The sequence below is a fragment of the Sturnira hondurensis genome, unplaced genomic scaffold (assembly GCF_014824575.4).
Source record: "Sturnira hondurensis isolate 20B ecotype Veracruz unplaced genomic scaffold, ASM1482457v3 Scaffold0000780, whole genome shotgun sequence".
Taxonomy (NCBI): domain Eukaryota; kingdom Metazoa; phylum Chordata; class Mammalia; order Chiroptera; family Phyllostomidae; genus Sturnira; species Sturnira hondurensis.
The window spans coordinates 5,133,253-5,155,752 of NW_028073411.1; positions in this window are offsets into that span (position 1 = coordinate 5,133,253).

Sequence of the window (22,500 nt, forward strand, 5' to 3'; positions counted from 1 at the left end):
CATATTTACACTAATTACATCTGCATCCACGTCCCCATATCAGACATATATTCTGAGATTTGGAAGCATCTATCTAGCCATTTCTTGGACATTTCTCGGGGGGTGTCCTGTAGTCACCTCACATTTACCAAGCCCATACTGGCAACCTTCTCTCACCTGTTCTACTCTCTGTGTTCTCTGTCCCAGGTAGTGTTGGCATCATACCATCCGTCGCTCTATCTGGAAACCTTACCCTCCTCTCTGCTATAATAAGTCATGCAAGGCAGTGGATTCTGTGACTTGATGGCTCCAGAACTGGGCCCTGCTTTCCATTTTTGGAGTCATTGCCTTTGTTCAGGTTCATATCATGTCTTTGATGGACTATTGTTTCTCGCAGGCTTCCCTCACCCCAGGGTTCACAGCTCCAATCCACCTCTCACTTTGTTGCCAAAGTGATCGTCCCAAGTTTTTCTGATTTTGTCAATTCCCAGTTTAAAAACTCTCCTGCCTCCCTGCGGCCTGCGGCAGGGCTTAACAGCTGCAGGGGACAGCTGATGTGTGGCTCATGAAATTGTTTTATGGGGTTTGCGTCAAACATTCAAAAACATGAAATGGAAAACCCCAGAATGCATTTCATTCAGAAAGTGTGAGTGTTGTTTTGTAAACATTTCTTTCAGTTCTAAATACATATGTGTGTGCACTAAGTTGTGATGTAAAACGTATGTCTTATCTGGGCAGCACGAGAAGACTTACAAAAAATTGCTGGCTCCTAAGATACAGTCTAAATTCCTTGGCATGTAAGTCCCTTCTCCGTCTTGCCTCAGTCTTCCTTAACATGTTCTTAAGTAGAAGCCCAGGACGAGAAAATGCTTCTCATATCACGTCTAAGAAAAGACCCCCCTGTCTCCAAGCGGGTCTGGTTCTTCGTCTGGGTCATGCCTTGGACCATGCTGCGTTCTGTGCTGCCCTTGTCTTCGGAAGCAAACCTCTCCTCGTTTTTCACATCTCAGCTTCGATGTCCACTCTCCCCGGGCAGAGCTGTTTATTCCCCTCCTCTGTGAGGCGACCCCTGAGTTTTCTGATCGTCCTGTGTGGCAGTGATCTCTTTGGAATGTGGTTTACTTGTAGCTGTGTCTTGTGTCCCTCATTAGACCATGTGGAGGGTGACTGTGAGCACACGTCATGTTTGTGTCATTGGCCCCAGCATGGGGCCTGGTGCACAGAAAAGCTCAGGATTGTAGGAGAACAGGTGTGCATACCGGAAGATGCACATCCGTTTCAGGGCACTTCAAAGAAAGGCGTGTATACGCTCACTTTTGAGGTCTTTGTTTACTTTCATATGTTCACCACCTTGGCCCAGTGCCCCTGAGACCAGACACTGGCCACAGGGTGTCCAATGCCACTGTTCCAGGTGAAGTAGGTGAGAATTTGCAGTGAAATTCTGTGTGTGCTTTGTCATATGCCAGAAGTGATGACATATGACATTCTCTGCCCTTGTGTTGAGTCTCTCATCACTTAATAAGGTCAGTGGCTTGTGGTATTGTGTCCAAGATCAGTTGGGCCTGGTCCTCATAAAGCCTCAGATTATCCTATGACCTATGGCTCTTATAATAAGGCATTTGTATAGGTAATGATAAATACACTTTCATTTCCCAGCCCCTGAATGAACTTGGCTTACAGTCACCAAAGGGAAGAGAAGGAAAGTGTCGTCCCAAAGTGAAGTTAACTTTCCCTCCTGTTACATGATTCTTACTCACTACTTATGAATATTTAGGAAGTAAGCTTAGAGCAGGGGCCAAGTCAGCCTCCTCCTTGCAGCATGACCAAATACTGTCCCAGGGTGTCCTTTATTGCGAGAAAGCACTTGGCCCCACAACTGGACCCACATTGGGTTTTTCACCTTAGCAACTCAGTAGTTTTGGTGATCTTTGACAAGGTGCTTGTATTGTGTGAGCTTGATTTTCACCCTGTGTAGAACAGGGGTATGAGACTTCCTTATAGGGTTGTTGTGAAGGTCACAAAGCTTTAACTGCTTTGGAATTTGGAATACTCTCAAAATGAAGCATTTTTGAGGGCAAAGAGAAAGAATAGAGAATAGAACAAGAGAGAGGGAATGGGACGTGCTGAATAGAAGAGACACGGGGAGAAGAAATGGAAGAAAATAGAACATAAAGTAGGAAGAAAGAGACTGGGCGGTCTTCTGACTCCTGTCATAGACTGCCTTCCCCGTTCTCCCCCAGCGCCAGCCAGACAGCAGGGAGGTGCAGGCACGCATGCGCAAGCCTGTCCTGGACAGCTAGGGGTCTGGACCAGCTTCTCAACCTCCTCACAGCTGGTGTCTAGGGCCCCATCACTGTATTGTGGGGTTATTTTCCCTTGTGTTCCTTGGCCTTTATTTATTAAATGCCACTACCCCCACTCCCACTGTCCCAGAGGACAACTCAAAATGTCACTGGACATTGACCAATGAACCTCTGAGGGCCAACATCACACCCACCGAGAACCACTGCCCTAGGCGGATATTTGCCCAGCTACCTACGGCCTGTTTAGCTGTGAGGCTGATGGTGTTGGGTAGATTGCCTCTAGCATCATAGACTCTGAGGTCTGTACCTGCAACATGAAGTGAATAAAGCGTTGAAACAACATTGACTTTTAGCTTCTTTAGAAAAGACCCTACCAAAAATCAGTTAAATAAAACGGTCTTCCATGCAGGCAAGGAGAGAACAAGAAAGCTGGTAGTTAGAAAAACAGGAACAAAAAAGGCCCTACATTTATTTAGTGAGATTTTTCACAGCTTCAGGCTGCAAACTTGTGGTTGAGGGGTAAGAACCTGAGTTTAGCTGCAACGTGAAGGACCCTGGGCAGGTGGGTGCCCGGATGAACTGGTTCACTGGGGAGAAAGAGAGGAAGGAGGATGCTGATGTCAGTGTTTTCCTGCTTTTGTGTTTCAAAAAAAATTTTTTTTGCTATGACTGGTTTCATTTCATCTATTTTCTAAGAAGTGCCCAATTTTCTGTACTTTATCCACTATGGCTTTGCCAAGAAATAACCAGTGGGCTCCTTCGGAGAGCTGGTAATTCTTGATAAGGTGTTGGAACTCGAGTCTTGGAATGGAACATGTGAACAGGCTTTAGGGCTTGCTTGCTCTCACACTGTGCAGTCTTCCAGCTTGGCCAGAGACACATTGGCAAAGATGATTTCAGGTAAAAAGAATGTGTTGAGCAGAAAATTTACGAAAAAGAAAACAGGTGCATCATTCCCTGAACATTTGAAGAGAACTTTTAAAAATTTGCAAAATCCCCTACTTTTCAAGAGGCAGGAAAGACATAGAACTCGATCTATGATGAAGGCATTTAAAACTTGTAAAGAATGTACCTTCATGCAAGAGCCCAGCCCTGCCGCACGAAGCAGGTAATTCTCAGTGTTATTACCCTGTCTCCCCCCCACAGGTCACGTGATTCACCTGCACCTCACTGTTTTGACGGCAAAATGGGAATATTGTTATTATCCCATTTCGCAGAGGGGGTGGTGGTACATTAACTGAGATCCTTGCAGCTTTCCTGAAGGCTGAGGCTTGAAAAGGTCAAAATGTTCTTCCTGAGTCTTTATATTATAAACACATTGTAGGAACCTGCCTTCTCCGTGTGTTTTCGATTCCATCGGCCTGGGTATTTATCTTTGCAGCATAGCACGATTACCCTACGGTACATACTTTTCAGATCATTATAAGATTCCTGGTGTGATAATGCCGGAGAAGGAAAGATCCATGCTTGCGAGCCAGCCTCGGAACAGTCTGAGCATTGATGGCGAGATTGTATTGCTTATTGCTAAGCTCCCCATCTGCAATGAGCACTAAACCATACTTAAACCATAATGTATGGTTTTAAGGTCACTGCCGGTTATTATCTGACCGGTAATGACCACAGAAGTATACATTATGGCTACTAGGAGCCTTTTTCGTACTATTTTCAGTTTTGGTTTTTATTGAGTAGGGGCTGACACCCCCAGAGCTTCACAGAGTTGGATTACAGTGGCCGAAATGCTCAGTGATTTCACCGGGTTTTGTTTGGGGGTGAGGCTGGTATGTAGCTGCTGTTTTTCAGTTCACATGCTGTCAAGGGGATTGAGGTTTATTTGAGACGTTCCTTTCACTTGGAAATGGCACTTGGGACTTCCCACCCTACAGAGCCAAGCTCTCTCCCCTTTAAATTAGGGAGTAAGGCTGGGAAGGAGCTGAATTTGTTTATTTTCTTAGCCTTCTGACTCATCAGCTATTATGTCTCAGGAACAATCATAACGTCAACCTTACGTATCCTGGACTCAGAAAGCATTAGGGGCTTCACCTGTCCGGCAGAAGGAGTAAGCATGGCGTCCCAAGTTAACTGGTTGTGTTTCCCCAGAGTTGTAATTTTAAATCACATTTATGACTATTTGTGTTACTGATCTGACTGAGAAAACAGTAGTGCTGGCGTGTGAACTAGTGAGATCTTTATTTTGCCAAGGCACCAGCGTTCCTTTTCGAAATATTTACTGTTAGAGAAAATACCAGAGTGGTTTTCTGCATGCGAAAGCTTGTTATTTTGTGGTTGGCTTCAGTCAACTTTCATTTTCTGTGGAGGTTCAAATAATTATGCGGGAAGTAATACACAGGGAAGGAGTTGGGAATGTGGCACCGAGACAATTTAATCCCAGTCGTGGGTTCTGTCTCTGGAAGCATGCAAACGATATGAAGGAATTTATGCAGCCGAACAGTAGGGGCATAAAGGTCTTAATAATGAAACCTCATTTTGACGGCTTTGACTGTTGGACAGCAGGCTTCATTTTATTTGCCATATTGATTTATTGTTTTTAACTTCTTTTACATATGTATGCATGCGATGTAGCAATTTCATCTGTATCTCCCCCCACCCCATCGCCGTGTGGCCTTATGAAGGGAGAGATTAACATTTTTAGTGAGGAATTTTATGTAGGAACAAGAAACAGCAAACAAACATTAATTATTATATTTGTCTAAAGTAGAGAAGAACCTCCACCATATATCTTTGTCTATTTATGTAACTGTCTAATGGTGGATAAATTATGCCCTAGTTGCTGTTGCAGTAAATTAAAAAATAATAATAACCCAAGCTAGCGAAGCAGTTTTATGAATCTCTGGTTCTACAGAAATATTTCAGGAGATGATGAAGTTGCTGCAAGACTTTGTTATTATGTCACAAACAAACCTTTGCTAATGGGCGTCATTGTGGTCCGGCGACTGAGACAATAATTATGGTCGAAGATATTTTAAAGCATCCTTTATAGTCTTACCAGCATCGCTTTTCTTTTGATAAAAGAAATCAGGTGGGTGGAAAGTGATGCTCCCTGCGATTCTTCGCAGAACGAGAGTGTTTCTGAGCGTTTGGGTGATGACAGAATGATCTCTTTTCTCCTCTTAAACACATAACCCCAAGAAGGTTTAAATCAATGTGCTAATTGGTAAGTGATACTGTAATTATATGCATAATCAGGGAAATTTTGAATCCAGATTATTTACTTGCTCTCAGGAAATTAATCTGCAGAGGTCACATATTAGATTGCTTGTTTATTAAGTGGAACCCCTGTAGCTACAGAGTGCCGCCTGGCTCTGCCCTCCGTGGGGCATTCTTCTGGATGTTCCCAGCAGGTGTCAACGGCACGGCGCCTCGAGTGCTTATTGATCCAGATTCAAACAGTTCATTAATCTAAGCACACATTATATAGATTTTCCAATGCAATTTTGAAAGGGTTGAAAAACTATATTGAATGATGAGAGGTGATACTCCAATGACGCTCTTTCTAGCACACCTCCCAGGGGATCGTGGCGTTCCAACGGGGATGGCTACTGGGACACGCAGACTGTGGTTCCCTCTGGATGTAACATTTCTTCTGTGTCCCTATTACTAGGTGATTACCTACACAGCTTGCCCAGCATTGCTCTTTTGTCTTTTCCTTTCCCTTCCTGTTTGACATCATGCGTAAGGCTCTCCCCAAGATGCCAGCATAAAAAAGTTGGCTATTGAGGTGTGGAGGCTGAAAAAAATCACGTAAAGAGCCACACATATTTTTGAAGGATTTTTGTCTTTCTCGTGGATGTAGTAGAGTTTTTCCTTGCAGTTTTTATTTCTTTCTCAAGATCTTTACTTTCAGACATATACTGGATAGTTTCAAATAATATATTCTTATGTTCTTCGAGAAATAAAGTGACTCTGAGATCTGGAAAGGGGCTAAAAATAATCATTGCATTTACTCTCATCTCCACCATCACCGCTGCCATTTTGTATATCTTTGGTCGAGGCGGGTAATGTTCCGTCCAAACAACTGGACTTGTAGGCAGAGTTGGGGAGTGTTTGCTTCTTCCTTGGCATGTTGCACACGTTGCCGATTCCTTTCACTTGAATAATGCCTTTATAGCCTTTGCTAGAACTGAGACCGGGAGAAGGAACTAATTATCTTATTCATACAAACATGAAAATGACTGATATTGGCTTATTTCCTAAGGAAAAAAAAAGCAGCAATAGGCTGATGATAAGAATCCACAGAAAGAGAAAGTCTAGGGGTCTTTGCACCGCCCCTCTCCCGACATGATTTGTGTACCTTGCCTGTAACTTGTCCACCAAACAGGATTACCAGCAGAATGTTTATATGATTGGTACAGAAAATTGTGTACATAGTTTTGTTTTGTTCTTCTAGTTTCATAGAAACTTGTGGTCATATTCTCCTTGAGTCTCATTTGGAACAACGTTTGGGGTTTTATTAATTCTTCTAGCCAACACACAGCAGGTCCTATCGTATGTTAGGCACCAGAAAAAGCAAGTCAAACATAGACCTTGATTCAGAGGCAACTGGGTCACTGATTTGTCACCAGATAGAGCCATAAGGGAAGTCAGGGAAGACCAGATTTTCAAAAGCCAGCAGAGGCTGTAGATATCCGAGGGAGGGGCCCGTGTAGAAAGGTTCACCAAGGAGGTGACATTGAGCTGGAAGTCACATATTTATGGTATTTTCCAAGGCTGAGAGACATTTTAGGAATGTTCAATACCTGTAACAGCACAATAGGGGCTGCATTTTAATCTTATCTTAACCCTGAGGAGTCTATGTCTTCTCGTCTTAGTGAATTGGCTTGAGATGCTTCAATACTGCTGACCTGTTGGATTAGAACGCATCATGCTTAAGGGTGCTTAACTAGCGGGGTGCGATTGTGCTTAACTCAGACGTTTGCAGCTGATTAGAGCTTTCTTTCCAGAGCCTACCCATTGTTTCGGAAGTACTTTGTGCATGATTATGGAAGTTACTGTGTTACCTATTTATTCTGTACTAAAATACTGAGTTGTTGAGTTATTAAAAGGGTTTGCCTTCTATGGCCATATTTCTCTATAAGAACAGATTGCTTTTTTTTTTTTTTTTTTTTTTTGCACTTTAAGGGTACAAAAAAAATCCCAAGGTAAAAGGCATGTTGGTGTGTCTCACTTCCCGTTACCTAGTTCAGGGTATGGATGAGTCTGAGTTAATAAGGGGAGGCTTACTGGAAGAAGCAGAGTTTACTCTGAATCTTAAGCACCAGGATGAAGAATGGAAAGCCTCAGCAGATCCAGGCATGGGAGAGAGGTTAATGAAAAGAATTTGAAATGGGGAGTGGAGCACTTGTCAGCTTTAAGCTTTGTTGTGCCATATATTCACTTTCTCCAAAAATATCTCTGTCATGGGGACTTTCAAAGTTCTATCTTGCCTTTTGACTCTGTTGGATGAGTGACACTTTAGGTCAGAGGACAGAAACTTTTTTTTCCGCTTGTGTGTGTGTGTGTGTGTGTGTGTGTGTGTTTTTTGTAGAGGGCCAAGGAGTAAATACTGCAGGCTTTGAGAGCTATATGGTCTTTTTGGCCACTACTAACTTTGCTGTTGTTTCATGAAAGCAACCATAGGCAATAAATCAACGGGTGGTGTGGCCATGTCCCAATAAAACTTTATTTATAAAAACAAGCAGTCAGGCCAGATTTTACCTGGGGCTGAAGTTTGCTGGCTTCTGCATTCAGTCACTGTCCCTTGAACCTCTGTTCGTTGGGACCACTGTCATGATATCACTTACTCTGGGTAGTATGTGCATTATGGTTGACTCAGCTTTCTCTCTTGCATTTATTTATTTATTTTTTACACAGATACATTTATTTTAAAAGGAATTCTACATCATTACCATAAATGGAAAAGTAGCATTATGTGTTGTGAATAAGGCATCACTAGAAAATAAATATGATGTAAACAAAACCATATAATCACGTGCTCCTAATCGTGGGGACTCCCTGTGTTGGGAACCATTGACTGAGGCTGTGGCCAGTCTTCGTCTCTCAGGTTTGATGGCTGTTCACTTAGATGTCTGGAAAGAACGCAGACAGGTGGACTCCCTCTCCTTCATTGTAGAGGAGGTGGCTGAGGGACTGCGGGGTGTGGGGACTGTGGCATAGAAGGCCAGCTCATTATGTGACATCCAAGAGGGCCCTGGGCAGGCGTTGTTGGATAAAATACAGAGCACTCATTACATTTGAACTTCAGGTGAACAACAAATGCTTTTTTTCATTTTAAATCATTTTTCCTTCTCAAGTACAGTTGACGCACATTATTCTATTAGTTTCAGGCGTATACTCTAGTGATTAGACATTACGTAACTTAGTGAGTGATCACCCTGGTCCTTGTGCCCATCCCACGCCACACATAGCTGTTAGAATGTTATTGGCTCTGTTCTCTATACTGTAGAGTTTACATCCCTGTGGCTATCCTATAACTACCAATTTGTACTTCCGAATCCCTTCACCTTTTTCATCCATCCCCCAACCCACCTCTGCAGCCGAGCTATTCCTCCCAGTTTTTGAGACACACGTGGGTGTGGGACCAGCCTATTCTTTGTATCCATCCCTCCCACCAGTCTCCATGTGCTTCTTTGATTTCCTGGGTGTCGGATCTCCATTCAGCCAGATTTCAGGTGGTTCTGAATGAGGGTTCTTCTCTACTTTAGTTGTAACTATGATGTGGTTGTGGGAGGGAGCAGGTAGTGCGTTTACCTATGTCGCCATCTTGACCAGAAGTCCAAATAATTTTTTTAGTGTGAAAATGTCCCATGCACTATTTGAGACATACTTGTACCACAAATTTATTTGTTGTTCATCAGAAATTCAAATTTAACCGGGTGTCTTACCACCCCCTCTGTTTCTTTTTTGCTAAATCTGTTCCTCCTAGCCTGGTCCCAGAGCAGGGGTTCAGTGCAAAGACACATGAGTAGCAGGTGGTGGGTGGTTCTTCAGAAAAGGGTGGCAGAAAAGCGGCAATTCAGCCTACTTAAAATTGCATCTGTGGTAGGTCTTAACAGGGGACAGTGAGTGAAGTAGCCGACCAAGAGGCAGGGGTCAGAAATTGGGGCAAGTCCCTGTGACTTGGGGTCCCAGACAGAAGTTTGGACGCAATCCAGTGCTGCATCAGAAAACCACTGGAGGATTACGAAGAAGGGCATGTGTGATAGGACAGAAAATAATCTTTCATAGAACTTGCCTGTTAACCTATTTCTGTAGCTGTATCATGCTCTGGAAAAATAATCAAAGGAGAATTTAGAACCGTTCTCGGATTGTCAGTTTTTCATCTAAAAATGTTAATGTACATTTAAACTTTTAATTAAAAAAAGCATGTTCCATCACAAACTATTTTCATGCGGAGTTTTTAGCCGTGCTGCACACGTTTTGTTCTGAGCTCCATCAGGCTATTAAGCAGAATAATTTGGGTTTAAAAGTGAACTGAACCAGGTTGTATACCCCCAGGTTACGTCCCCAGCAAATGACGTTATTTAAGCTGCAATCCTTGCAATGGACAGGCTTGCTTTTGGTCGTTCTATGCAGGATGAAGCCGTCATTCAGTTGTGAGTTTCTGATGCCTTTGGAATTGTCAGCAGTCGGCAGGGCCATGTGTGCAAAGGAGAGAAGAGGGATCTCATTACAGATCTTTAGAGCCAATTTCTCACCTCCCCTTTTGTTTTAAAGTGATCTTATGTATGTAATTGCAGGCCTCGAAGACGGTGAAGGCCACACATTTGCCTGGATTTAGACTAAATATTTGTGCAAGTCTGCGAGTTTGTATGAGGATGCATTTGGACATGAAAATCTAATGCTGACAGGAATTTTTCTATTCTCTGTTTTTTTCTTGGTGATTTGAATGTGATTATAATCAGGAAATAATGTGAAGATGATAGAACCCTGGTGATTGCTAATGCTAGCTGTCAAGTGCAGCAGCCTCTTCTGTTTCTCTTTGGAAAGGATCAAAGAGTCAGCAGATGGAAGTCGCTTTTCCAGGACTGAGGAGTGCACGCCTAGCTCACCTGGCCACCAGGTGGCGCTGCAGCCATAAGGAAGTGTGGTCACAGTTACATAGTTTGGCTGTGGCATTAAGGAAGTTTTTCAAGGCTGGAATTGGGGGAGAGATGATAGCCTTTGTGTCTCTGGCTTCTCTGGATTGTAGGGTTTGGGAGGTTCGCCTGCGTATTTTGTGTATCTAGGATGCTGCTGAAAGGGGAGAGGATTATTTGATTCGGATGTGATGTTTCTTGCACTGTGTTGTAAAGTGTGCACACACTCATAGTCAACCATTTGCTAGGGATTGGTATTAGTTGAGGAGTGGGAAGTGAAGGGAAATGTCGCACTTCCGTAGTTTCTGAGCCGGATGGTATGTTCCAACTGGGCAACAGATCTTGTCCTGGCCTGTGGCCCCTGAGTGAGAAGACCTTTCTTGCCTTTGGCATGTACCTGCTGTGGGGTCACTGTGGGAAGTGTTCTCTTCTTAGCTACACCAAACTCCTGGGTGACGGTAAGTCTCATAGCATCCCTCTTTGCTCCAAGCTCCTCTTCGAGCTGTTTTCTCTCTGTTTTTAACTACTAAGAAAAATAAATCACTGTCCAAAGAATATTTTTTTTTGTTTTTCTTTTTTGAACAGAAGCCAGATATTTGAAAACTAGACACCCACTCTCGCCCCCAAGAAGAAAAGAAACTAAGGAAGCGTCTGGTAGGAGTCTCAAAGACTGGAAACTAAACTACAGCAATGCGAGTTGCTCTCAGAATACTAGAACTTCCACAATGAATTAGCAAAACTATTGCCTAGATAGTGAAAGATGGGGTATTGACTGACGTTGAAGTGTACCAGGTGAAAGAAAATTTGCTATCAAAGGATTTGAAGAAAAATTTGCTGAAGGTATAGTGCTAATTCAATCAGCAAACAGTGGGATTCATAATGAAAATGGCAATGGCTATTGAGGTCCTACTATATGCCAGGCCCTGGGCCAGACACTTTGGTCAATGACTTAATCGTTATAACAGGTTTCTGAAATGGGTGTTATCACCCACTTTGGCATGTACGGCAATGGTGGTTTAGATAGGTCAAGCACCTGGGTTCTTACGCCTTTAAGGGCTCCACTTAGAATTAGGTCTATTAGGTTCCAACACTGGGTGTTGGTGTTTGGAAATTGGTTCCATAATGGACGATAGAGGTAGAGAAGAGGTTGCTCCTTGCATTTCCAGACCTACCACAAAAACTGGCTCATAGTAGGACTCTGGAATGATGTACAGAATGTAGTAATAGCTTTATATGTGGGTGGCCCTTTCCAGGTTTGGACTAGCACATTCTTTATTTCCTTCAACCAACCTCAGACCAAGTTTGCTGGGTTGCGGGGAGAGTACCAATCAGTTTCATGAGATGAAGAAGCTGAAGCTCCGTTGTCGTTAGGGAAGCTTCTGGAATTCAGGTTTTCTGACTACGGGCCAAAGGGCACCGTAGTCCAAGGAGAGGCCACATAACATTTTGTCAATTAAAATACGTACAATACAACAAATAAGGCTCCCGTTGTTTGTGTTATGTATGTATGGTAAGCATTCCGACAGAAAACCCGGAATGGACAGTCCAAGGGGAATGGGTAAGGTCATAGCCATGCAGAGACCTTTTTACTTTTAAGATATGTTTTTTAAAACTCTTACCTATAATAAATAGTTATTCTAAAAAACCCAGAAGACACAGATATGCAAAATGAAATATAATGAAAATCAGCCATTGTACCCTCTACTTTAGAGGTAAACATTTATATCATCTGTACTTTTTTCTATGTATATATATGTTTTTAAAAACGAGATCGTGTTCTTATAGCTTGCTTTTGAAGTTTAATGTATTGTGCATGTCTTTATGTATCTATAAATTACTTCTACATCATCATTTTTAATGGCTATAAAGTGACCTACTAAATGAACACACTATAATTTATTTAACCAATCCCTTATTGTTGGACTTTGGGTTGTTTCCAAATTTTTACTGTGATAAAGCAGTATGACAATGAACACCCTTGACTACATATCTTTGTGTAATTCATCCTGACCCATCGTCTTATACATGAATCTACAGAGACCCAGAGAGCTTATGAAGTTTGTCTGACGGGCAGAACTTGGACCAGACGTAGGTCCCAGACTAGCTCTTTTCCCGTCACATCTGTGGAGGCCACTGAACGTGTCTGGTGCTGTGGCTATGCCTCCCGTGGAAAGGGGGGAATTCCTGACCCATGCTGGGCATCATTCAGCAATAGAGCTAAGCTGTCCCCTGAAAAGAGAAGGCACATTAAAAACAAAGAGACATAGTTATTTTATGCTTTAAAGGTATTAGGACAATTCTTTCTTTAAACCCTTTTTTCCCCCTTTCTTTTATAACATTACATTTCTCTGGTTTCCTGTCTGCTTCCCTGATTTTCTTTCCCTCCCTCCCTCTCTCCCTCCCTTTTCCTGTCTACCAATTGCCCACATTACGGGAATTTGTGTCTTCAGATTCCTTCTCTCTCTCCTCTTTTTCTCTGTCATGGCTCCACCTGCCACTTCTGGATAGATGACTCTGAGATCTAGACCTCACTCCTGAAGTCTCTCGGATAGGCCAGTTCTACGGGTCCCAGGACTCTGCCGGCATCTTGCCTTCCTGGGACCGGCAGGTCCAACGGAAGCCACTTATTTCCTCAAACCAGAAGCGACTCCTCCTTCGCCTTTGTCTAATCTCCCACCTCTTGCTAAGCCCCTCCCTTCCCGGGTTCTGGCGCGTATTTCTCCCTGCATTCCCTCTACCGCTGTGCGGATTCCCACACGTGGCTCCTCTTCGGCTCCTGGCGAGTCCATCCTGCCCACGCCCGGTAAGTAAGTCGTGGAGGTCACTGCTCTGATCCACACTGTCTACTGAACAGACTCCAAAGCTGTGAGCCTGGCCTTGCCGACTCCCTCTCTGCCATTTGGCCCTAAACTACCTCCCTAGCCTCCTGCACCCTGTTTCTCTAGATATTGTGCAGCGGCCTGGACCGCTGATGCTTCCTTAATGCACCCGGCTCAAAACTGGCTCCCAGCTTCGGATGGGTCAGCTCCTGGGCCTAAAGGGCCTGCTCCCCTCAGGCTGTGAGGTCCTAAAACAGGAACGCCACCTTTTCCAGGAAGCCTTCCCTAGTTTTTCCAGCCTGAGGTGATCCTGGCCTCCTGTGGTTGGCCGCCACCCGTGGCTGGCAGGGCCCAGCCTCCACTGCAGCCATTTGCGCACGTGTCCTGTTCCGCGCGGATTTGAAACCGCTGGCGCAGACCCTCCCTCAAACCTTCTTCCCTCAACAGACGCTCTCCGCCGTGCTAGGGTCTCAGAAAGTATTTGCTGGATACGTATGTGAAAATAATTTAGGGTTTAAGAAACTTTACGTGAATTTATCAGAAATACGACCAATGTGGAAAGGACATTTTAAGGGCTCAATGTTCTTAAATGAGAAGGAAAAACAAACTTTCTATGTATTCATAATACCTGCTGCTTATCAATTCTCCTCTTTGCTCAGTGGTCTGGCAACACATGCGAAGGGGGCTCAAACACCATTGGGTAGAGGTCAGTAGAGTGTTCTGGAAAGATCTACTCTTGTAAGTAAGAACCAGATTCTCTGTCTCTAAAATATGCTCTGCCCCATGACCTCCAGCAGAAAGGTCGTAGGCATGGAGGCAGAACATTTGGTTTCTGTTACTTACAAACTGTGTGACTCTGGACACCTCTTCTCATTTGTAACATAGCATTGCCTATCATATTACTCAAGAATTGCATTTGGCTGTTGGTAACAGACATTTGATACAGCAGCTTGGAAAAAAGAAAGATTTATTTATTTCTTGCCTTGAAAATTAAGTCTATGGAGAGGCTTGTAACGATGCAAGTTTTACTCTGTTTTCCTTCTTGGTGTGTGTTTTTTCATCTTCAAGGTAGCCTCACAGACCAAGATGGCTGCTTAAGCTCCAGCTGTCATGTCAGCATTCCAAGGAAGAAGGAGGAAGGCCCAAGGTCACCTCCGCTTAGCTGAGAAAGCTCCCTTTAAAGTTTCCAGGGATGTCCAAGTTTCCAGGGATGTTTGGCATCTCTGGACCACACTGAGAGTAGAATTGTCTTGGGCCACATGTTAAATACATTGAGACGCGTAATCATCAAAAAAAAAATCTCGTCGTGTTTTAAGTAAATTTACAATTTTGTGTTGGGCCACAGTCACAGTCATCCTGGGCTGCAAGCGGCCTGTGGACCGTGGGTTGGACACCCCTGTTAAACAGTTGAAAACCGTTTTTACAGAAGGGCCACCCAACAACTTTGGCTTAGCACTGATGCCACGCTTCTCAGCTCCAGCTGCAGACGTGAAGTCTTTTAGAAACTACCTATGCTTAGGCCTCACAACAAATGAATTAAACCAGAATCTCTATGGCTGGGGTCAGGACATGGTTTTTTAAATGATCCCGGATGACCGAATTGCGTAGTTGAGGTTGAGAACCCCTGAGCTGGGCACCCACATAAGTGATAACCCAAACTGTAGTTTGAGAGCGAAAGAGGGACGGCGGGCTTCAGCTGCGCCTGTCTTGGGCCGACTCAGAGGGGCAGTGATCCAAAGTGTAGTTCCCCTCTTCCCTTATCTGTAAGGTAGCTAGGCACTGAGTTTTCTGCTTCTCTGGAATGAGAAGAGAGAAGGGGAGGAAAGATAGTGGTTAAGCCTCCTGGGTTTCCTTCCATTCCTACCCAAGGTTTGGGGCAGGATTAAGTGACATGTATGTTCACGAGCTCACTTTGTAAGCTGCAACGTATCAAGGGTGTGTTTGGAAATAAAAATATCAGAACTTAGTTAACAAGTGTTCACTGGGAGGTGGTGGCTTGTGGTGTTTTTTTATTTTTTTTTTTAATTTTTTTTTGGGGGAGAGGGGACGGGAGGGAGAAAGGGAGGGAAAGAAACATCAGTGTGTGGTTGCCTCTCATGTGAACCCCACACTGGGGACCTGGCCCATAACCCAGGCATGTGCCCTGGCTGGGAATCGAACCAGTGACCCTTTGGTTCGCAGCCTACACTCAATCCACTGAGCTACACCAGCCAGGGCTTGTGGTGGTTTTGTAGGGTGAACTTTGGAGGCTGATAAAGCACCCTGGCTTCGAACTCTTTGACATATATCTCCATGATGGCGCTTACTGCCAAGGGTCATTATCACAGTCAAAGGGGTTAACATGTGGAAAGGATTTAAATTGGGGCTTGGCTTGTAGTGAATATTCAGTAATTGGTCGCTTATTATAAGATTACTTTGGGAGATGCCAATAAAAAGGTCACCTTTCCTGTCTTTCAAGAGTCTACAGTGTCAGAGTTGCTTTCAGGCTGACACTGGCCAAGAGCCCTTTCTCCTCGCCCGTTGGCTGGGAACTGAGCAGTGCAAAGAGGGAATTACAGATTCAAAGGGCTTCCTATTCCCCAAGGCCCCCTGTCCTCATGGACCCCCCCCCCCCCAAGCAAGGGGCTGGATTGAATTACCAGTGGGGATCAGCCTAACAGCCAGAATGACATCCGTTATTTCTGTGACTTGGTCCACACATTGGGAGGTTTGTGTATTTGAAGTAACCTTTGCCTGTGGTGGTTCTGTCTCCAGTGAGTCCTTCTGGCCACTGTGCTCCTGTGTAATCTCCCTTTCCATCCACTCAGTTGCTAACTTGTAAACATTCTTCCCTGGGGCTTGCTCCTCTAATCTTGCCTTCCCTGTGTTTTGCTGTAGTCTTGTCTTCCTTTATTCATTCTGCATTGCTTTTATCTCCTTACCTTTCCACCCGCTGAGTGTAAACAAACCTTAAGGCGGAAAAAAAAAAAGAAGAAGAAGCTGGGCAGGATGCTTCCTAGCTCCCTTGAAGGGGAAAACACAGCCTAAATCTAAGAGACTGCACTTGACTGTTGGCAGTCAAAATCCAATACTTCCTACTTGGAGCGTCACCGCCAGTCCAATGTGAAAATGCCTGGAAAAAGTAAGGAGAGTTCTGTGGGGAGGAGAGTGCGTAAGGAAACTGCTTTGGAACAAATTTTGGACTTTGCTGATAGACAATCATTACCACGCCTGCAATTGTCATCCTAGAGGTGACACTTCCCTCTAACCAAGGCTGATTCTTCTGGGCAGGGCTTAGCAGACATTCGCTGTAAAAGGCCAAGTGGGAAACTGGTTAGGCTTTTCGGGCCTTGTTCCCTCTCTGGCAACTGCTCAGCTCTGCACGCACCGCGCAAAAGCAGCCGTGGGCAATGGGTGAACCGTGAGCATGGCCGTGTACCAATAAAACTTTATTTATAGATACAACAGTTTGAATGATATATTTTGATTGCCAAAGATAGCATCACTGGTGATGCTACAAGTAGAAAGTATTAAACTCTGGACTTGGGGGTGACCAGGATGTGTCATCATGACTCTGGAGACAGGTCTCTCGATCACACATTTTTGGGTGCCTCTGGGAGATGCAGTGTGTACTCATTAACTGCTGAGAAGGCTTGTCCTTAAAACCAGCAGCCACAAAATACGAACACTCGATTAGGTCGATTAACCTGTCATTTCTCAAACACATGCATGACTTCAAGAGACCATTTCGAAAAGCAGTACCATTTGAATTAGGCAGCATGGGAGTCTGTGGGTGCTCGTGGGAAAGGGGCCTGTCTCTGGCATTTGAACTCATGCCATTGAGAGATAAATGCATGAGAAACTTGTCTTCATGAAGCTTCCAATCTAGTAGAGAGAGAAAGGCAAGGACTTACTCTATACTGGCATTTGTTTTACTGCTATTTGACATTACCTAACGTTATTTATATTTTACCAGCAAATTATGAGCTCTTGGAAATGTGTGGATTTGAGCTGCCTTTTTAATTAGATTATTTTATTAATTTTTTTTCACAATTTATTTCAATAGTAGCAAATCACTGGAATGGAAAGGCAACTTAATGGAGGAATCTGCTTCAATTACAGATATTTGGCTTTCTGTGAGCTTGCTACATAACGAGAGATGTACATAGAATTCTAGTTTTCCATACAGCAGCACACATATTAGTGGATTGATTTAATTTATTAGTGAAGTTAATGACTTGTTAGCCTCTTTGGCGTTGTTTGGGAGAATGGTCAGCTCTCCTGGAATAATGCATGTTTGAGCCACTCACTCTCCAGGCCCCGATGCAGAGCTGCCCAGTGCAGGAAGCACTGTGACTGACCTCTCAGCTGCGCACACAAGGTCTTCTCGTCCAAACACCGCACCTGGTTTCTGATGCGCTGGGTGGTGGGTGCCTCTGGCTCCACGTTGCACCCCACCCCCAAGCAAAACTTACATAGCCTGCATGGCTTACATTTTCGCCAGCCATCCCAAATGCATCCTCAGCATGAAAAAAGATCTGTTCAGCTCTTGAATGTGATATGAAAGAGCAGAAATGTAATATCATTTACACTGGTAGGCAGATGACCTATAGTGATAGAGCATAGCCAGGGCCTTTAGAGTAAACGGTTTCCTTTCCATTACAGCTCGCCTCTAGACTCTCAGGGCACTTTTATAGCGTGTATGTTGCCCCTTTAACTGTTAAAGACTTTGGCAGCCTCGTCAGGAAACGTATCCTTTGCACTTGAGGCAGTGAAACCCAGGGACGCTGGAGAAGGTGCCCGAGGACTGCCTGCTCGAAGGAGGTGAGGCTGGGCTTTGACCTGCACTCTCAACTCCAGATTCTCCCAGTTCTATTGGCCGCCTTCTCAGAGGTGGACGTCCTGTGGTTGGACAGGGAATAGTGTACGTAGCAATACTGCATGTTTAAATGGCATCTGGGATGTCTGCCACCACAGAACCACCCAATGTCTGATATTCTTTTCTCTGTACTCTTGAAACTCCATCTTAATAAATGCAGAGCTCTTAAGAAAACTTTCATTAGAAAATGTTTCAAAAATATTCAAGAGTAGAGGGAAGCGTATAATTGCTCCCTATGATCCAATTTCCCAGTTTTAACAATTAGCAGCACGTGGGCGAGCTTGTTGCAACTATACCCCCCACCTCAACTGGATTAATTTGAAAATCCCAGATAGCGTATCATTTCTTCTGTAAATACTTAAGGATATGGCTCTAAGAAATAAAGTTTTCTGATTATTTTGTGCTGCCTAACAAACCGCCTCCAAAGGTGGTGGCTGAAGAGATAGTTGGTGGCTCCCTCGCCTGGCTCTGTGGTTTCATTTGGCTCAGTTGGGCAGTTTTCATGTAGGGTCTCTAATGCGATTATAATCAGATTTCATTTGGGGTCCAGTTGTCTTAAGATATGACTGGGCTGGCTAAGCAAGGTGGCTCACTCACATGACTGTCTGCTGGGAAGTCCAGTGGGGCCGTGGACTCCCGTTCCTACAGATGGTCTCTGCATGTGGCTTGGGCTTCTCCCATCATGGGTGCTTGGTTCCAAGAGGGAGGGCCTCAGGAACAAGAGGTCTAAGTCACAGGGGTAGAAGCTGTAAGCAGGGGTGTCCAATGTCTTGGTGCCTCTGGGCCACACTGGAAGCAGAAGAGTTGTCTTGGGCCGCACATTAAATACATTGCAACACGTAATCACATACACACAAATCTCATCAGGTTTTAAGTAAATTTATGATATTGTATTGGGCTGCATTCATAACCGTCCTGAGCTGCATGTGGCCCACGGGCCACAGGTTGGACACCCTTGCAAAGCTTCTTATAGTCTAGTCTGGGAGGTCATGACCATGGCTCCCATCACATTCCTTTGGAGAAGGGGGCCACCAGACCACGCCAGAGCCAAACGGAGGAAAACCTAAGAAATTCAGAATAATCCTTTAATATCATAGATATCCACTTAGTGTTCAAATTGCCCCATCTGAATGACTGGTATTTTATATTTGGTTTGCTCAAAGAAGGATCAGAATGCGGCCTATACTGCATTTGGTGGATATGGTTTTTATGTTTTTTTTTAAAAAAATCTAAGATACTCCTTTTTGAATTCTTTGCTTGAAATGTGTTTGTTGAAGAGGCAGGTCGTGTGTCTGGCTGAATTTCCCACAGTCTGGGTTCTGCTGCCTGCATCCCAGCACTCCTCTGTTCCTTTCACATTTTTCTCTTGGAAACTGTTAGACACTGAAGCTCGATCGAGTTCGGGTCCGTGATTTTGGTGGTAACACTTCATAGGTGGTGATGTGTACTTTCTATTGCATCACACCGGGAGGCACAAAATCGGTGTGTCTCTCTTTGGCGAAGTTAAAATTGATTTGTGGGTTCAGGTGTTGAATTACTCCAATTGAGCTTTTTAGAAAAAGCTTTTAAACAGTTGCCTCCATTTTGCAGGCTCAGGAAGTGGGATGAATCTATATTCGTACCTCTCCGTCTGCATTCACTGTGTGGTGACCACGTGCCAGACATCCTAGGAGAGACTCTACATAAACCGACGGATTTGTTTTTCGTAATAGCCCGAGAAAAGAGGCCTTATGATGATCCCCATTTTGTAGAGAAGGAAATGAAGGCACATACCCCTGTGCCTGACTCCCAGACAGTGGGTGCTTTCTGCTGAAGTCTCGTGTACAAAACACGGTCCATTCTCCTTTTTAAGGTTCCTGGGGGAAAGGGAATGAGGTCAATGGGAAGGCAAAACAAAGGATTCATCCTTTCAGTTGCCTCCTCTTAAGATCCAGAGACTGAAAATCCAGAAGCTGGTGAAGCTAATTCTGCCCCAGCTTCCCAATGTGGGAGAATAATGTATTTAGCAATGACATTCTCCCCTTTGCTTTACTCATTGTGGAATAGGGTTAGCAGGGTGTGGCCCACGACCTCTGCAAAGGAGGCGGGGATGATGCCCCATTTCCGCTTGTGTTACTTGCGTTACCCAGACACTGGGTGCTGCGGGAGGCTCAGAAACAGCAATTTTATTTTAAAGAAAATATTTTCAAATGCAATTTGCAGTTTATACATAAAGAGTAATGAGCAAAATGGATGCAGCTGTCTTTCAAATTAACCCTGCAATCCTACCCTGGTTTGCTTTCCTAACAAAGTGATAATATAGGCAGCTCTTGTGCCTTTTGTCAGGACTTTGGAGCCCAGAGCCCTCTGGAGGAGGTGGGGGGGAGACAGAAACAGAGAGAGAGAGAGAGAGAAGAGAAGAGAGAGAGAGAATGAGAATGGGCTAAAAGGTACATGCATGCCTGGTGGTGCCTGGCATCTGTAGTTGCTGTAGCAGAGAAAGAAATGTCTGGAAAGAGCAGAACCCGAGAAAAGCACAGTGAGTGTGCTCCTACTTGAGCATGCGCAGCAAGGGGGGGACCCCTGTGGAGCCCCGAAGGGTGCTGCCTGGGAGCAGGAACACTTCCCCTTCTCCAGGGGACGCCTTTGAAAGACACAGCAGCATTTCTTGCAAGTCTGTGCAGCTATTCAGAGCCATCTTGGTCCTGGATGTCCAGTCTCCTGTGGTCTAAAGCAGGTGAGATGCTCTGCCAACCCCAGGAAGGCTGCCCTCCCCCGTCTCAGCAGGTGCTCCCTCACTGGTGGCGGCCGATGGAGCCAGTTCTGCCTTCCCTGGAGGACTCGACATTCCAGGGTCCTGACCTTCCCCTGTGCTTAGTGTGCACCCAGCCGAGTGGGTCCCTGGGCTCATGGGCATTGCACATTACAAAGCCAGTTTATTAACAGTGTTGGAAAGGGGAGACTAGTTTAGAAGATGCAGTTTCTTGGCATTTCTGGCACTTGCTCTTAGTTATTTTAAAGGACACCGAGAGACTTAGATCATATTAAGTCCCTTTGCAAAGACAGAGAGACAGGCATGCATGCAGGCACACTCACACGGTTTGATGTTTTGGTGTTCCGATTGCCTTCACTCCAGGAAGACATCACGATGCCTCTTGTGACAGGGAAAGAAGGTGGACACCTCAGGGACACAGGTTCCCCCAAAGTTTCCATGGTCTCATGGAGGAGACAGGATTCACTTGGAGGCATCTACTGGCTGTATGCATGTGCAGCCTACGTTCTTTTTGGGGGCGATGGGTGGCGGTGGCTACCACATGCAGCGTCCAAGTTAACTCAAACGTATTAGCCACTCAGGGCCAGGGCATTTTTACTGACCAAGCAGTTGCCTCATTAAGAGCGTGATGACATTTTATGTGAAGCACTGTGGTGGTTGCTTACTACTTAAACTATTTTTCTGTAGCATGAGCCTCTGCCGTGGACAAAGAGCCCTGATGCAGCGTTTCTTTGCCTTGTGTCTGGTGACTTAGGAATTGAGCCTTATTCCTGCGTGAGAACAGCAAGGAGGAGAAGGAAGGAAGGAAAGTAGTGGACAGTACATTAGAGTTGATTTGAATAAATCATTGTTGAAAGGTTTGCTCTTCCTCTCATGTGTTCTTTCCTAAGCTAAGGGCCACACGGTCTAGTTGGAGGCCGCAGAGGCCACCATGAGGTCCGCTTTCATCTCCGGGCAGCGGTGCAAAGTCCCAGGTGGGGCACACACCTCAGCCATGATGTAATGAGGGTTTCTACCTCACGCTTGTATGTCATTCACACAAGTGGAGCATCACGGGAGCTGGGCTAGATTGATGTCCCCTCCAAGAATAGCACTGATTATAGAACAGATTTTCCCATACACAGAGCCATTTTTAATTCACTGCCTACCACAGCTGCCAGCCTGCGGAGATAATTCCTTCTAGCAGAATAGCTCTAGATTAGTATAGGGAAATCAAATTTGCATAAAAGCACTCCTCTCTCTCTCTCTGTCCTCTCTCTTCCTCTCTCCTTCTCTCTGTAAGTTACTGAACAGATATACTGTCAATTACTTTTGTTCGAAGAGCTTTTTCAGGGGAGGGAAATTTTTTTTCCCCCCGAAAAATGCCACATAAAAACTTTCTCTACAACTTTAAAGGATGTTGAGGACTAACATTCAGTGTGACAGTTCACATTTGATACATGCTTCACTGTATTCAAAGTGCTTTTCAGTTCAACAAACTTTAGTTTGTTCTATTTTGATTGAGGATGGGCCCTGGGGACATAGAGCTGAATTGCCCTCACTTTTGAAAGCTTATTTTATTTGACCCATGGAAAAACTGCCTGAAATTAATAAGGCAGACATCATTAGGTCCACTTTACAGATGAGGAAACTGAGGCCCTGAGATGTTTAAGTGACCTTTGGCAAGGGTGCTTGACTGAAGGATTGAGAGCTGGAA